The 14,922-nt window shown below is 45.2% G+C and overlaps 1 protein-coding gene across 3 annotated transcripts in view; it reads left to right on the top strand.

Moving 5' to 3' along the window:
- The first annotated feature begins 322 nt into the window (after positions 1–322).
- PAK1 (p21 (RAC1) activated kinase 1) overlaps positions 323–14,922 on the top strand; it is a 73,554-nt gene continuing 58,954 nt past the window's right edge. For 2 of the 3 annotated variants that reach the window (XM_055702307.1, XM_055702304.1), the window contains exon 1: positions 323–341. The gene's annotated coding sequence lies outside the window, so the exon portion shown is untranslated. Of the gene's footprint in view, positions 342–1,607; positions 1,898–14,922 lie in introns of those variants that run through there. The other variant, XM_055702301.1, reaches the window with a different exon arrangement.

Here is a 14,922-nt window from a genome sequence, read left to right as displayed (position 1 = left end):
CCGGCCGCACGGCGAGGCTGGAGCGCAGCCCGCGGTCCCCCCGGGCAGCGCAGGGGCGCAGCGAGCACCGGGGTCCCGACCTGCCACACCGGCAACCTCCCCCCCCCCATCCCCCAAGTTTTCACCCTGGGCCACCTGGCTGCGCTGCCGCCCCCCCGCCGCAGGAAGCGGGAAGCCCCGGGCCCGGCTGCCCACCGGCGGGGCGGGGGCGGCGGGGCGGGCCCCCCGCAGCCAATGGCCGCGGCAAGGCGGGGAGGGCGCCGGGGGCGGGCCGGGCCGCCGGGAGGGGAGGGGCGGGGGCGGGCGGGGAGAGCCGGGCAGCACCTTGCGGCGGGCGGAAGGTGAGTCCCGCCGGGCCGGGCTGGGCCGGGCTGGGGAGGGGGGTTCCTCACTTCTGCTGGACCCCCAAAGTTTGTAAAAGGGTTGAGTGGCCGGTTTATTCCAACGCATTCCACCTCCCGCCCCCCCCTTTTGTTTTTTTAATTATTTTCTCTTAGGAAGGGGGTACCGAGCCTGCCTCCCCCCTCCTGCCTCCCCGGCTCATTCATTTAACAAAGGGAGTTGCCTTCAGCCCCCGGGCTTTGCGAAGCCGGGGGCCGTTTGGGGCCGCATGCTCGGGGTGCTGGGGCAGAGGTTGGGGTGGGAGTGGGGGCTCAGGCCAGAGTTTCTGCTCAGCACCGCGGCCTGGCTTGGGCTTGGGGTGGGGGGTTGGGGCCGTGTGCTTTGGGTAGACACAAAGCGCTGAGGAGCCGGACCCTTGCTGGGCGATAGGGTGATGCAGCCCCCGGCTTTGTGTGGCTGGTGCGCGGGGATGGAGAGGTGGGAGCGTGTCTTTTAATACCGCCCCCCCCCGCCCGCCCGCCTGTGTGTGCGCGCCTATGAAACCGTGGCTTTTTGCTGTTAAAGTACTCAAAAGCAAAGCTGAACTTAGGCTGGTGGGATAATTCAGATTGGAAGGGACCTCAGGAGGTCTCTAGTCGAGCCTTCTGCTCAAAGCAGGGGCTTCTCCTTGGGGAGGGGTGGCAGTGAAGGGACATCGTGAGCAGGGTGGCACCTCTGGGTGCTCCTGAATGCCCCTGAGAGCCCGAAGGAGAGGCAGCACCAGCAGGACGAGCCCTCAGGGGCTTTAGTGCTTCTCTCTTCCACTGTGCGTGGAAATGCCCCGATCCACAGCTCTCCCATGCCTGCAATCCCTGTTCTTGCTGCTTTTGTTATCCAGAGGGCTTAAAATTCATGATTATTGGGAATAGCCGGCTGTGTGTGTGTGTGTGTGTGTGATGGTGTATCTGCTCCTGCTGAGCACTACTTGATCCTTAGTCCAACATTCCCTCCAGGAGTTTTCTTTAGGAACAAGATTTATAAATAGATGTCAAAACCTGGCTCTTCGGTGGGGACCTGTTACCAGCTGTAAGGCATGTACTTTATGCGGTGATGAGGGATTATATATCTAGCTGTGTGTGTAAGAACAACTGGAAGAGCTGTTCAGTTAGCCAAGCTTTTCAAAGTGAAAGCGGGTATTGTAGCTGGGTGAAATGGCCGTGTTGGGCACAGGCGGAAGAGTGTTTGTTCTCTTTGCTTGCAAATTACTCTTTGTACAGTGGCTCATGGATGCCTTTCGCTGAACTACCTCCCTCTTCTCCGAGCCTGGAGTTTCCTGGTGTTGCACACATTACCTGAGAAAGCAGGGAGCATCTTCCTGTCTGCTGCTCTGACATCTCTTGGTGTGGGTGTGTTAATCTTGCTCGCAACTTTTTAGGATAAGGCTGGAAAAACTCCTCCTTGTGGAACTGTGTGTGTGTGTGTGTGTCTGCTGGATGCTTAGAAATTGCTTTTCCCTGTGCGTTTTCCCGTGGATAAGCCAGAGAAGTGAAGCTCGTCTCTGCACAGAGAACAGAAGGTACAGTAGAAATTTATCTGCGTCTAAATACTGAATCTGTTTAACTATGGACTGGCCCTGTCTTGTGCCATGGGGGAGAATTTGTTCTTAGCTGTACTGTGTAACAAAGCCGGAGTTGAAGACGGGAGACTGATAAGCTGGGTTGGTATTTCGCCTTTCTGAGCCCTGTGGGGAGCAGCTTCTTTAAATGGGATAATGTAACTACCGTTCTTGGACTCGGAAATTAAAGCCAAAAATAAAATTTGAGGAAAATGCTCTTGGACCATGGCAGTGGGAATGCTTTGACTGATTTAGGGGAATATTATGTGCTCTGGATGTTGCTCAGAAAAAAAAGAGTAGGCAAATGTAAGGCTTTTGGTCCATGCTTTTCCATGAATCACAGGGATATTGGGAGAAACATGTGACAAGTCCAGCATAACTACCAGAAGTGAAAATATATTACTTATTTACTGTGTTTCTGTCTGCCTTGCTTGTGCTGGATTAAAAACTGATGCTAGCTCTTTTTGCCTGAGAGGCCAAAGAACCGTTTGATTACTGCTGCTTCTTGTGTATCCTTTTCCAGGTCTGTGCAGACCTTTTCTCAGCTTTGACTACAAGTGCATGAATTTCACCTAGTTTGCTAACTAGTGTTTTGTTTTTAAATATGAGTGAGCTGCAGTGTGGCTTCTTTCCTTCTTTCTCCCTTTTGTGCCCCTGTCTCACTTCCTTGATCTGGGAAGTTTTCTAATTTCAAAAGCTAGTTGCTACAGTCCAGTTCCCTTATATCCTTAAGAGAGTACAGAACCACCTAGAGCTCAAACAGACTTTTCCCAGTAGCAAAATACAGAAATGACCTGGAGCTCCACCCTCAAAGTGATCGGAGTTTACAGTTCATCCTGTCAACAGCAGATAACAGAAGCAAATTGACTTTGTAAAGGATCTGACCATCTTCCTGAGGAGGTACGAGAAACAGACTGAAACCAGGCAACTAAAAACTAAAGCCATGTTTGCTTAAAGCCTGGTCGATGTTAGCCGTTTTACAGGTAGAAGAATGTATCTTATTGGCTTTTTACCTCTATGGGAGGGCAAAAGAATATTGTGTGTCAGAACTGTGTTGTGTGAAAGAGCCTTTTTCTGCACCTCGCAGGGAGCTAAACTAATTTTCTTAGCCTGATGTCTTGGCCTGTTACGGGAATTGGGGAGAATGTAAGCATGTTCTGCTTGATACTGAGGGCTTGTTCTTAAGGCGAAAATAACTTGTCTAGTGTGTCACTCTCTGTATGCGCTTGCACAGCTCTCACCTGGGAGGAACTGCTTTGCACCCCTGTTCCCAGAGATGGGAATGGCAGGGTCCGTTCCCTTTGGCGGCAGCAGGACTGGGACTGTCAGCAGATGCTCGCTTATGTGGCACGTAAGTCACTGCGATCAGTTCTTCACTCCTAAGCAGAAGGCATGTGATGCTTTTTAGGAACGAACAGCTTAAAAATGCCTGATGCTGCTTATGCTAACCAGGTCTTTACTTAAGCTTAAGTCCAAGCTTGAAATTCCTGAGCTTGGGTGCGGCTGTGCACTGCAGGTGTGGATGTGTTGGCTGTGGGGGGTAACGCTCAGCGCTGCCACTGGTGATGACTGCTCCTGGCTTTGTGCAGGACAGCAAGCTTCCTTTTGTCCTGTCCTTCCTCAGGCACATCCCCAGAGCCATAGATGGGAGTCTTTGGCTCTTCCCATGCTCTGTCTCCTTTTCAGCATGTGGCTGAACATGGAGTGCGTGTCACAGTTTCGGGGTCTTTCGTGGGATTCACTTGATCAAAACATGGATGCTCAGAGCTGAACAAGTTCCCCCCAGGCTCCCAATATGATCAGTAGAGAAGAAAAGATGCTTTTAGGATGTGGTACATATAATCTCCAGTAGATGTTTTAAAATGGGTCACAGAGCTGCACTCTAAAAATGCTGATTGCTCTCTGTAGTCACCCTGGTCTCCTCTGTCTCCCTTGCTTTGTGTTGTACATGGCAGCAGGGAACTGAGAGGACTTACCCCTTACTCCTCTCACTGTGGGGATGCAGGCAGGCAGCACTGCTTACATATCCACTGGCAGAACCACTGTAGTAGCATAACTTTCACCAGTTCCCTTCATTTTATCACTTGTTTGTTGGGGTGGGAGAAGGGGAAACAAAAAAGCCATCTGATTAAGTGCATTTCCAGGGGAATTTGCAGAAAATTGGAGGTATTCAGTTCTGGTTTCTGTACTAATATACTTCTGGTGAATTGTCTAGAATAGCTGTTCAAACTGGCCATCCAAGGGTGTTTCGGTTTCTAGTCGTATAGTGATGATGGCCTTGCTCTATCTCTTGCATCTAGTCTGAGATGCAGGTTAAACAATAACTTTCCTTCTATGGTTTCTTTCCTTCTTGAGGTCTATGCTCTTTGGACCTGCTATATAACTGGTTTATCTCACTCTTAAGCTGATAGAACGACTTCAAGGCAGTTATATTTCCTGCTTCCTGTCTAGAATCAGTGAAGTGGTGGCAAATCAGACATCTTTTTATCATCTTAGGTTTAAAAAAAGGAGGAGAAAAAGAAGTTAATGGTATAGAAGAAAGGTCCTAATTTGGGAAAATTGGGCCAAATCAGAAGACTGCAGAAGTAGTAATCAAATGTGCTTTCTGAAAAGAAGTGATTGCTCCTACAGTAACCCTTTGGGATCCCACTTATCATGTGAGAGGCAATGCATGTAATGTATTGTGACTGCCTTGAAGTACATGACAGCTAGCTGCAAACATCTCCTTGGTCTAGGTGGGCTTCTAGCTGTGGGGACGACAAGAAAGTGGTAAGTACGTGCTGCGTGCTTGTGTGGCGTAAAGCCTTGTTTCGTGCCTTTTTTTCCCCCCTCTTCTATTTCCATAAATTCACTCCATACCTGTAATCTAAATGGAAAATGGGGGAGGAAAATAATTACTATTTATATTGTGTGTGGTTTTGGGACAGGGGATGTTGTCCAAGTTTACCTTAAAGCTTCGACTACTGCTTTTACGAGCTTGATGCATGTAGTTACAGTGTGTCTGTCCATGGTTTACAGCTGATGGCATTTGATGACTTTACAGATGGCAGCAGAGAAAGGGAAAATCAAATATGAAAGGTTAGGGGACAGTTTAATAGACTGGCTTGCCAAGGTGCCACAGCACCACTTTGGGACTTTGAGTTACTGCCGCCAAGCATTTGTAAGGCTTTGAACTATCAATATTCTTAATGACTCTTAAGTGGTGCACAAATATTTTAGATGATGCCTTTCTTACAAGACAAAGCCCATTTCTCAGGGCTTATGTTCTATTTATGAAATAGGAGTCAGAGTGAGAAATATTTTTATTTGAACTGGTGTCTTGCTCCATGTGTGTTTTCTCCTCATTTACATATAGAAAGCTTAGTGTAATGTGAAATACCTTACCACTGCACCTACATATTCCCAAATGCATGTTCTCTGCTGATGTTAAAATATGAGTCGCTTGGCCACTTAACCCAAACTCTGCAGAAAGAGAAGTGATTCCTTTTGTCAAACTCGGATTTAATTTCCTCAGCTATTGATAAGCGAGCACTATGCAGTTTCCCTGACAAGTTCAACTTAAAGGCTTTGTGCCAGGATGAATCTACCATTTGCCTTTAGTAGAATTTTAAGAATGCCTTATTTCAGCCATGCTTTGCAGAAGCTGGAAGTCACAACTGACTGTAGAACTCGTGTGCCTCCATAGTTCAGAGTCGTTTGGGATGAAGGAAGAGCTGATTTCCTTCAGCAGCAGAAGGGAGGGATATTCCAAATGCCTTTCCCGATCCTCCCTATGCTGTTGCATTCATTTCAGCTCTAGGCCCTGTGCTAACCTCTGTGTAAGGTGCAGTGTGTGTTTGAGGCCATCACTGAGCTCTGTAACCCCAGTGTGTGTTGGGGTGTGTGTGTGTGTGGCGGGAATGAAGCCAGGCTCATAACGTATCCTTTGCTTTTCTAGTTCATTAAACTGCTCACCTGAGTCTGAACTTTGGGGTTCCATCCTAATACAAGATAGACTTAACAGTCAGGTAACAGCTGCAAAGACCAGGGAGTGCATAGCACAGAAAGGAATTAGCAGCAAATGGACACATCAGGATTTGAAATGTAATATTGATTAGTTCATTAAAATTAATAAGACACTCAATTATAAAACTCCCATCACATTTTGCAGTTCTTCTGGAAATAGAACAATTTACGTGTCCTTATCCTTTCAGGAATACCTCACTCAAGACAAATTTTTATGTAATTTTCCTTTGCAAGTCACAGAACCTGTTAACTCTTAGTGGAGGCCATGTTTGACTGTTTTGTTTAGTGAAATGTTGTTTTTAATAGATTGGAAATTGTGGTCACAGTATTACATACTAAAAAGTTGCTTTAATTGAGACTGATCCAAATTAGTGTATAACTGGACCAATGTCACTGTAGTTAGGGTCAAAAAATCAAAAGGCAGATATTCACATACTGGCTAATTTTTAGCAAATTGGACCAATCTGTTTCAAAACAAACCACGTAGAGGGGAAACCCTATGATTCAAGCTCAGGAACTCAAGGAACAAATTTGTGAAAGGGAACGTTGGTTCATAAAAAGGAAAAGTGTCATGTTTTTCCTAATTCTTGAGAAATATGTATATGGCCTCCATAACACCGAAATGTGATTTTTCAGGCTACAGATTTAATTGCTTTGCGGAACCTTAAATGATTTAAAGCTGGGTTCCAAAGTGAATCTCTATGCTTTACTAAGTATTGTAATTTGTTAAATAATACCTTTATTAAAGGATATGCTTGAGAGAGTTTGAGCTATTTGACTCATGGTACTTCTTGCTGAAATGAGAAATTCCTCTAGGAATACTCAATTTCCGTGCAAGAGAGAGACTGGAGGAAGATCAAGATGTAGAACAAAGATCCTGGAATGATTGTTAAGTGGATGGCACTTCTCATGGATGTGGTCACTGCTAATTCTTTTTTCCACAGAAGTTTGATTGAATTTTCTTGCCACACTGCCCAGGAGAGCTGAGTCTCCCGTTTAACCACAAAACCTTAACCGCAAGCTTATAGTTCGCATCCCTGTTATGCCCTGCTGTTGTGCTCATCTTCAGTCACACGTTACAGTAAGATGTGAGTCCGATTCAGTGTTACTTCTCTGGCATTGCCGTTTGTGGCAGACTACAGGTGATAATGGAAAAGCTTTGAGAGCCGAACTCAAAGGAGTTGCCTAGAAATGAAAGGTGGTAATGCTGCCTAGCTGTTCATCAAAACCATCCGCTTTCTGATAATCAAAGTAAACGGTAACGTTCTTTGGTAAAATGTATGCATGCTGTGGGTGTGTGTTAAGGTGTTTGATGCTTTCTGTTAAGCTCCAGGATTCTGGAGATGTGAAAGCTATGCAAAAATCTGTGTCATATAAAAGAGACTTCTCCCACTCCTATCTGTAGAGAGAAATGACAGAATGTGATCCAAGTGTGCCTTGAAGACTTAAATAATGAGATTTAACTACACAGAGGCTTTGGTTTGAGCCTCCAATTCCTAATTTTTTTGGGGAAAGTAATGGTATCTACTGCATCTTAACAGTAAGTTATTAACATTATAATGAAATTGTCCAGAATCATGGAAATCTGTACTGAGTACCTTACAGAAAGCCAGAGAAGTTGTGAGGGGAGGAAGGAGAGGGAACTGTAGCACCAGTTACAAGTGTTGCATCATAGTTATGTTGAGCTAATAAAAAAAGAAATCTGTATTAATTTCTGGCTCATCAAATTTCTTGTTGTTGCATCAGCCTATATGTCTTGGTAATAAGGTGTCTGGTAAAAATTGCAATCTCTTACTTCTGTGTGTCTTATAAATTTTTCTACACAATTCTGACTCCCTTGGTATCAGAGAGGATGAATAAGAAGGCTGTACCAAATGCACAGAAAGCAGCAGGAGTCTTATCCACTGCTAGGCCACTGCCAAAAGAGTCTGAAAGAGTGGGCCTAGAACTACTTTTCCATGCTTGCTTTAATCCCTTATTTTCCTAAACCAGATTCTGAGGGGTGTGAACAAAATTAACCTGACAGTTTATCTTGACCAAGTTGTAACCTCCAGCGCCAAACCACTGGAAAGATCCACATCTGGGGCCCCTGACAATCATGTGAAACTTCACTTGTGGTGTCTATGTGGGAACTAAATTTGGTATTTTTCCTGTTTGTTTAGTTTCTTTTCTCTCCCTCTGGTCCTTCTTTACGTCTCTTAAAGCCTGGTTTGTTTGTTTTCCTTTTGCCTTTCTACAGAAATGTTGTTCATCTCCCACATATCTTGACTTGCCCTGGCCACCCCTAAGACTGATGAAAAACAGAATCCTCATACACCTGTGATCCTGAAGATGCCAGGCAAATACAGATGAACCGTGGGGACGTAAAACAATTTGTCCTCCACCTCAGTAAGAAGCAGCCTCTTCGGGGCTTGGCAGGAGGATGAAGTTTGGCTAGGGGCAGAATCCTTAGCCTCGTTACCTTCCTCTCTCAAGCAGGTAGTTTTGCTGATGAGATATCTGGAAGTACTTAAATACACAGACTTCATTTAGAAAAGCCGAGGAGGTGAGGGTAGGGCTGGGAATGGCAAAAGCCGGACTTCCAGCCAGAAGAAAAAGCAAGAAACTCAAGATTCCTTCAGGGCTTTCCTGAAAGCCAGAAAGTAGAACACAACCAGTATATCTTTCTGTGTAGGCTGTCTTAAAATGGAGGCAGACGGTTACAGGCGGTGTTTGAATTCTAGGTTCAATAAAGGCACATCCTTCAGTTAGGCAAGGCAAAACAGTGTCATTTGTTAGAATTCAAACCCAGTATCTAAATGCCTCGATGACTTGTCATCAAGTGACTCACTGCGCTGTCATAGTAGAACTTCTGACTTTCACATGAAAGTTATACTTGCTGAAACAGCGTCCTGCCAGCTCGTGTTAACAGCCCCCCCTCCCAAACTTGTCTCCAGTTCAGTCACAGTGAGGGGACAGGGCAGGAGAAGGCGGCAAGAGCCGGTTAAATGATCAGAAGTCTCATTACCTCTTCCTTGTAGACTTCTAATTGCCCCCTTTTTCATTTTTCTGTGTGTCTCTGAAACAAGTCCTTGAGTTGCAAAAGAAAAACATTCAGAAGTGATGAGCTGGCCGTAATTGTAAGAATTAAGTCATTTACTTGGTCCATCCAAAAGTGTCTTTTCTTGCGTGCAGTGTTGTCTTTTAAAGTTATTGGCTACTTTAAAAAAATGCCAATGTTGAAATGATCTCAGCTTGTTCCCTTTACCCCTGCAGCTTGATAGGTGATCATCAGGATCATGGGGTTTGTTTTGTTATTTTTGTCTTTTCTTTAATTCATATAATCAATTTCATTTTAGATGCCCTTTGCTTTTTTTAAGGGCCAATCCTTTCTAATACTAGGTACATCCTGCAGGAGCCCTTCCTGCCTTCTGATCCAATGCTTACTCATCCTGGGACCTAGTCCAGATGCCACCAACAGTGCTTGTGTGGGCTTTTTTTGTTTATTTCGAAAACGTTTTGTCACATGCTGACATGCAGCAGCACTAAATGCATGTGTGTAGTTCAGGAAGTAACTGTGCTGGAGATTTAAAGGATCTCACCTGAGCAGCAAGTGGCTTTCTGCTCTTAACGTCGTACCTGTTTCTGTCATCAAGCTTTACATTTAGTATTACAGGGGATGCCGTGCATATCTGATGATGTTCGCTTGCTCTTTGAGTCCCACCCAGTTATTTTGGCTCAGTAGCGAGGAGCAGTGACTTCAACAAGGTGATCTCATTTGACATGTGGTATAGTTGTGTTTGTTTTTGAAGACTTGAGATTCTGGTCCATCTGCGCTTCCTGTAGCTATAGGTAAGTCATCTGAAATCCAGTAGGATGAGCATGTGTGATCTCTGTAGTCTGTCTTCCTCCTTTCCCAGGAATTCACGCACTTTCCTTCTGCAGTGGAGCTCTTGTTAGCGTTGTTTTTCTTCTCACTGGGATGCGAATGGGGTGAGCAGTGAAAAGCTTCTATATAAAGCATAACCTGTGCTAGTTTCGGCATAGAGACTGTTTGACCTCTCCGCAAGATCCTAAATTCCTAATGAACTAACTACAGATTTGGAAGGAAAGAGTCTGTGGTTGACTGCATTCTAACAGATGAGAAGCTTGTGTCTTCCTTTTTTTCCAGAAACGAGCCCCTCCCCCATCACAAAACTATAAAGCAAGGATGTGGCTGTTGGCAGCTGTTTTCCTTTTGATGTGGTCAACTCAAAATTAATATTAGAAGTGTAATTCTGAACTTGCATTTTCTTGGAGACCAAATGTGTGATGAAAGGACAGGAGAGTTCTCTCTCCACCTGCTGGGAGTGTGCTCTTTGCTTGAGTTTTTTTGGAGGCTGTGATCGGGGGATGAAGCTCGACACAGCTGAGCTTCTCATGGCACGCAGCCATCCAAAGGCAAGGGTTCTTTTCCCTTTCAGCACTTGGCTGTGAGCTGACCTGGCAGAAAACTTAACAGAGCTGTATGAGTGAATGTAGCTGTGGGGTAGTACTAGAGATCACGGAGCTGTCTGTAGGTTGAAACCTGGATGTAAGGACTGTAAGACATATGGCTAGATCTGGTGGCTTCTCAGAATTAGCTCACAAGTTAAGTGCCTTCTAACTCCTGAAAGATGACCCTCTTATTACAGTATCTGCTGTATACTTGTTATTTTGGTTATTTTGTTCTTACCAACTTCTCCCCATGCTCTGTGAGCCTCTAGCACCTGCCTGGTAAGGTTCTGCTGGACCTGCTTATGCTTCGTATCTGAAAGTTCTTGGTACCAAATGGATTTTGACTCCTCTCTAACTGGCTCTCTGTGTTTTAATAAATGTATTTTGGAGAAAGCCTGACAGAAAATCACAGTGTGTTTCTCCCCACTCCTGTGGTCGTGGTGGTGTTCTGGATCCTCTGATTCCATGTGGAAGCATGAAGCCTGTGATCCCTGTTCATGCTGTGTAGGGACTTCCATGCTTTGCCTAGTGAGTTTTTTGTTAGTGTAGCAGAGCACTTTTGGGATTCTCATATCACCTACCTCCATAATGTCTTGTGTTGTAGATATATATATATATACACATATACACATATGTTCCTTCAGTCTTGAAAAGAGGAGTGAGAATTGGAAGGTTGTTTTTTCCCAGCAGGTTATAAGCTGGGCCCAAACTTCTTGCTGGTGCCCAGCTGGCACTATAGTTCAATCCAAGACAGAATTAAGTTGCTAGTGCCAGTCACACAAACATTATTAAATAATCCTGCTCTTTTGCTGTTCTACTTCCACCTTGCAGTCCTTCAGGTCATAGTCAAAGTGCTATAGCACAGGAATCCTGTCTTGTACCAATGCTTGGTGGCTTATTCAAGGAGATGCTGAGATTCCTTGCAACCTTCTGCCTAAATGGTGCCCGTAAAGGCTCACAACATAAAACACAACTATGCTGGTGAAGTAATACACTGTCTTGTGTCCTGCAGGTGTAAAGGGCAAACACAGAAGCAGCAGGTACAGGAAGGAACAGGAAAACACATTTCTGCTATAGCATAATGTTGCTTTATCTCAGAATGCCCTGAAATACATACAGTATGGCAATATTTGTGCCTTAGAATTCGTAGCCAAGATGGAAAACCAGATGACAAATTTTCATGCTGTCAGGATCTGCGCAGCAGGTATTCGGTAAGATCTGCTGGGCATGAAGGAACAAAAAAACCCCTTATGCGTTGTTGTTTTCCCTGTCTTCCCCACCCCCCCTCCCTTTGTTTTTTTCCTTCTTTCCCTCCCCCCCCTTCCCTGACCTCGGGACATAACTCTCTCAGCAGCCTATGGGTTTCAGTGGGAACGTCCAGGCACTGTCTTAGCACTTAGAGAGCCTAACCTTGAGAACAAAAGTAGAGTGTTTAATGTGGTTACATACTAAAAGATGTGGGTAGGCATCTAGTGGGAATCCAGAAAGCGCGTGGGTGCTTGATTCCCTCGGAAACTGTTGGGATTTGGCACCTAAGCTGGTAAAGTATTTTTAAAAACTCTCAAGTATCTTTTGGAGAATTGGGTCTGATGTTGCTAATCAGTGAGGGGTGGGGGTATTTTTTTTTTCTGAAGTAATTGCTGCCTTTGATCCTTGTTACTTTCTAGCAGATAAACAGGAGGAAATTGAAGGAAAGCAACAGAAATGACTTTGGGGCTGGAGGGACTGACGCAAGAGGAAGATAAAAGAGCTATATACTTGTGTAGTTTTTCTAAAATGAGGAGGAGTGCAGGACTGTTTATGGGCTTCTGAAGGGCATAAATGCCAAGGAATGGAGGGTGTGGAAGAAGGAAACTTTCAGTCTTCACTCTGCAAGTGCCTGTGCAGGCAGGTAACTTCACACACAGCCTCACTGAAAGGAGCGTTTTCATTCAACTTGTGTTACTGGGATGTGCTGGTGAGGAACAGACAGGCAGCAAGGAAGGTGCCAGCTTTTAGTACTTCAGCCAGGATAAAACATTTAAATCTGCAGTTGTTTGCACCCCGAATTGCCTGGCATCAATGTCATCACATTGCACAAAAGTTACTTTTCCATTTGTGCCAGCTATCTCTATCAGGAGGAGCCTAGACAGAAACCCTGCTTCAGGCCCTGGTAGCTCGGGTCCCAAACTTGCATTGTTAGTGCTCAGATCTCCATCCTGTATCACAGTGGAGCTGGCTGCCACGGTGACACGGTTTAATCCCACTGATCTCTTTATGGTATCTGAAACTGCAAGCAGGAAGGAAAGGCAGGGTGGCAGCCCAGCCCAGGCACAGGTTGCTATGGGGGAGAGCGGGCACAGTGAGTAGGTGAAACAGTCTGTCTTGGGACTGCTCTTCTGAGATGTTAGGGCTTTGCTTTTTATATCCATTAGGACATAGATATTAGATAAATTAGAACATAATCCATTAGGATTAGAGTATCGTGGGGAGTGCTTGGTGACACCTTGGGAGGTGTTAAAAAGGTTACTTGGTGTTGATAAAGCCATAGCAGAGAATAGCAACTGCTGAAGGTACGGGGGACATTCCCACACCAAGTGCACCTTTTTGTGGCCAATAAATCAGAGAAACAAATTTGAGATAAATGCAAAAGGAAGAATTCAGACCGAATAGATAAGTTAGATTTTATTAAGTCACCAGGGCTAGATGGCGTTCAACCAAGAGTCCTGACGAACTTGAATGTGAAACTGCTGAACTGCTGGCCAAGCTGTATAATTTATCACCACAGACAGTCGCTGTGCCAGAGGACTGGGGAGCTGCTAGTGTAACTCCCATCTATAAAAAGGGGTCTGGAGGGGATCCTGGGAACAGCACACCAGAGAGTCGTGCTATCAGGAATGGAAGGGTCTGTAATAAGGATCTCTGAATACACGGATAAATGTTAATTGTTTGGAAAGAGTTAATGTGGCTTCTGAAAATGAAAATCCTGCTGCCCTACCCCATGAAGTTTTGCGGGGTGTCAGTAAGAAAGGCTTAAAGTGAATGCAATATATTTGGATTTTCAGACAGTCTCTGTCAAGATCTTAAGCTCTTACAAGTTTGGAGGAAAGGTTATTTTATAGTTTGAAAGCCGCATGAATAATAGGAAGTAAAAAATTTGGGATAATTTCACTTTTCAGGACGGGGAGGGAAACACCACTGCAGCAGCAACCAAAAAGCCACCATCCTCATCAGGAAAGGGATGAGCGATACCATTTCCTTTCAGTGTAAATGACTGTTGCACCCATATATTGTATGTGATGTGCAGTTCTGGTCTCCACATCTCCAAAAGGACATAGTGGTATTGCAGCTGCAAGGGTCAAAGAGATGGGCTGCCTTCCAAGGAGGAGCTAAAATGGCTGGGACTCTTCCTTTTGAGAAGGAGGGGAGGAATGTGGATGAGGTTTAAATGATTAAGTCAGCAGGTAAAGCTGAGTATGAAACATCCGTCAGCTCCCATGCTATCACAGCCAGGGAACTTTTGATACAACAAGATGAGCTTTGATTTTAAAATAGCTGAAAGTGCATGCTAGTGTAGTGGAGAAGAATTGGTGCTTGTGGCCTCAGAATAGGTGGAATTTGGTGACAACAGGCTTTGCGGTACTCGCCTGTGCAGAGCAAAGCCTACATGCATTGCCTTTGCAAGAGAGTCTGCATGACCCTTCCTTTCCCCAGGGCTCTCTTCCACAGCTTTTCATAGGAAGTGATTATCCAGGTGGCTGGCAAGCGTTAGACACTCCCTTGTGTGCATGCTGAGATTTTTTTTTTTAATTATAAGTGACTTATCCCTCATAGGAGTGATTTTTTTTTTTTTAATGCTGCCTTCAGCAGGGTGTGCATGTGAACTTTATTTTAATTAAGGGTGAGGAATCTGTTTTACATAACTATATCCCAGATTCTCATGAGAGAGTGAAAACAGCCCTGAGGGACTGCTGAAGAGGCCAGTGAAATCGGTTGCCTCACTGATGGGAGGCCTGATTCTGATCTCTCTTCAGTTCTCTCTACCTGTGGGACTTGCTCTGGGCTGGCTGACAGCCAGAGGGGTTGAATCAATGCAAAGGGACTGACTTCTCACAGCTTTATTTTGGGCCACTAACTTGTGGTTCTGGGCAGATACAGGGGTGGCAGCTGCAGCTCTGCCCGAGGTTCTTGTCCCTGTAGTGGGAATAATCAAACGGGATGTGAATCTGCTTCCAAGCCCTTTCAGCCACGGCTTGGTGCTGGTTCAGACAACTTCTGCCACTATGCCTGGTGCCAGGGTATTAATTGCAACACTCCATTCACCCACCTCTTTGGAACAGGGGCGCATGTTGCAATCAAAGTCTGGTCCCCCCCAGTTGAGTTGCTTCAGATTTAGTAGTAATGCTAGTGGGATTGGGTCAAGGTGATTCTCTGAATCTTCGAGAATGAAAACAAATTGCACTGGAAGTCACAAACCAACCTTTTAGAGCTGGTTGTGTATTCCTTGTTTTTGTTTTTTACATGCTGTCAACTAAAATTTTATTTGA

This window comes from Falco cherrug, chromosome 2, assembly GCF_023634085.1.
Source record: "Falco cherrug isolate bFalChe1 chromosome 2, bFalChe1.pri, whole genome shotgun sequence".
Taxonomy (NCBI): domain Eukaryota; kingdom Metazoa; phylum Chordata; class Aves; order Falconiformes; family Falconidae; genus Falco; species Falco cherrug.
Note: the sequence above shows the minus strand (reverse complement) of the source record. Positions and strands in the feature narration are given on the sequence as shown.